This window comes from Cervus elaphus, chromosome 31 (genome assembly GCF_910594005.1).
Source record: "Cervus elaphus chromosome 31, mCerEla1.1, whole genome shotgun sequence".
NCBI lineage: Eukaryota > Metazoa > Chordata > Mammalia > Artiodactyla > Cervidae > Cervus > Cervus elaphus.
In genome coordinates this window covers 5,128,800-5,131,710 of record NC_057845.1, presented here as the reverse complement: position 1 = coordinate 5,131,710, position 2,911 = coordinate 5,128,800, and positions in this window count along the sequence as shown.

Here is a 2,911-nt window from a genome sequence, read left to right as displayed (position 1 = left end):
CTGAAGCCAAGCTGCATGCCAGGATCTCAGCCATGCCCCTGGGCACATTGTTGTTAGGTCGCTAAGTTGTCTGTTTGCGACCCCACGGACTGCAGCACGCCAGGCTTCGCTGTCCTTCACTATCTCCCAGAGCTTGCTCAAAGTCATGTCCACTGAGTCAGTGATGCCATCCAACCATCTCATCCTGTGTCGTCCCCTTCTCCTTCCACCTTCAATCTTTCCCAGCATCAGGGTCTTTTCCAATGAGCCATCTCTTCGCATCAGGTGGCCAAAGTATTGGAGTTTCAGCTTCAGCATCAGTCCTTCCAATGCATGAGTCCTTTGCAGGCGTAAGCTGTTCTCTAAATTGCCTGTTCTTGCCTAAATGTAATCCTCTTGTGTTAAAACATAGGTTTTACTATTATTTGGGGCCAGCAAAGCCAGCAGATGAGGAGACAATGTCCCCTGAGAAGACGCAGCTTGTTACTCACAGTTCCCAAGAGGAGAGGGGTGCACACGGCCCCTCGCAGAGCCACACTGGGAAGCACCAGGGTCTATCAGGAGATGGAGGAGTGCGGGGAGGGGTGAGAAACAGCCTTCACTGTGGCCTAACTAGAAGGAACGGGCGAGGCAGGGTAAACAGGCTTGGGACTGGCTGTTGCAAATAATTCCAGCCAACTCCGGAGGCCAGGGCTGTCTGGTACCCAGACTAGGGCAGGGGGATAAGTGGCCCTGAGTGTGAGAGCTCTTTGAGAGCTTAGCGAAGGGAGTGATTGGGGTGGACTCGGGATTCGTTGTTTTGTGCCCAACAGCTCTGCTCCCAGCAGAACTGTTTGCTGTCTTTAGGAATCAGCTAACCCGGGATGTCCCTCCAGGGCCAGCAAAAGCCCAAAGTCAAAGCATCAGAAACACACGGATGCCTCAGATCTCAGTTTTGACCAGGATGGGCATGGATCGAGCCCTTGGACCCTGAATTGCTCAGCCATTTGGCTGCCCAGGGGCTTCCCTGGGGGTTCAGCTGGTAAAGAATCTGCCTGCAATGTGGGAGTCTTGGGTTTGACCCTTGGGTTGGGAAGATCCCCTGGAGACAAGAAAGGCTACCTACTCCAGTATTCTGGCCTGGAGAATTCCATGGACTGGTTCCCTTGTGGTTCAGCTGGTAAAGAATCCACCTGCAATGCGGGAGATCCGGGTTTGATCCCTGGGTTGGGAATATCCCCTGGAGAAAGGAAAGGCTTCCCACTCCAGTATTCTGGCCTGGAGAATTCCATGGACTGGTTCCCTGGTGGCTCAGACGGTAAAGCGTCTGCCTGCAATGTGGGAGACTCGGGTTCGACCCCTGGGTCAGGAAGATCCCCTGGAGAAGGAAGTGGCAACCCATTCCAATACTCTTACCTGGAAAATTCCATGGATGGAGGAGCCTGGCAGGCTACAGTCCACAGGGCTGCAAAGAGTAGGACACGACTGGGCAACTTTACTTTCTTTCACTTTTGGCTCCCCAGTACTGTCCTCTTCCTTTCATTGGTCATGCAATAATGCAATCCATCATTTTACACATTTGATGTTTTAGGACCTTGTGTCTTGAATTAACGGCTAAGTTTTTATACCATCACCACTATTTATTTGTCTTCTGTCAAACATATCATCTCAAGTAATCCTTCAACAACCTTGAGGTTAGATACAGCAGATAAGATTGGTTAAGTATTTAATATCCATTTTCCCTTTCTTCCTTACCAGCGGAACTCCAATTGTGTTCAAGATAGTAACACACCTGGCTGAAATACTGACTGCTCTGTACTGCTTAATAGGCAGTAACAAGGATGCAACAACCAGTTCTAGACAACGTGATATGAAGGAAAGAGGTCCTGGGGACTTTTTCAGGAGGGAGCAGACACAAGCGGCACCCACATTGCAGCCTCCGGCCTTTTGCCCCTCCTCTGTCCTCTTGCCTGATAGATAAGTCGGGCGCTTAGAGATGTGAGAGCCAACTTCCAGGCATAAAAGCAGAAAGCTTCAAGCCCCGGATGATGGAGTAAGAAGGCAGAAGGAGCCTGGGTCCTCAGCTGTACCAATCCCAAACTGTCTGCTTCCAACCTCCTGTCATATGAGAAAAATGACACCACTATTTTAATGAAATTACTGTGATTATGTCTCTGGTGCATATGTGTGTGCTCAGCCATTCCGAATCTTCGCGAACCCATGGCCTGAAGCCCGCCAGGCTACTGTGCCCATGGCATTTTCTAGGCAAGAATATTGGAGTGGGTGTCCATTTCCTTCTCCAGGGGGCCTCTCCCCCTCAGGGATCGAACTCACGTCTCATGCATCGTCCTAATGGATGAAATAGAGAATGTTTTTATTTCCTTTTATGAAGGAGACTGAAGCTTATAAGTTGATAAAATTATCCAAGGCCTGGCAGCTCTTAAATGACAGAGCCTCTAGCCTCTATGGACTGAACTATGTCTTCCCAAAATTCATGTGATGAAGCCTGAACCTTGAGCATCTTAGAATGTGACTGCATTTGGAGACAAGGTTAAATGAGGTCATTGTTGTGTGCTGGTCTCAGCTGCTAATAACCATTGTTGTGGCTGGACCAGCCGTGTGGTTATGATTGTAAGACACACTGCAGCAATAACCATCAGGAAACTAAGAAAAAAAAACAACTATTATTTGCAGGACCCAGAAATTACATGGTTTCCCCTGGGGGCAGACAGCGAGGCTATGGGTAGAAAGAGTGTGAACACAGGTCCAGGGTTCTGCTTTCACTGGGGTCAAGGGTGAGGGCCAAGGGTTTCATGGACTCACTATTGCTGAGAGTTCAAAACATAAAGAGTGGGAACTTGAAGAGAAGAGAAAAAACAAGTGGCCCAAATGGTCAGCTGTTGAAATCAACTAAGATCTCTAAGGGCTTCCCTTGTGGCTTATATGGTAAAGA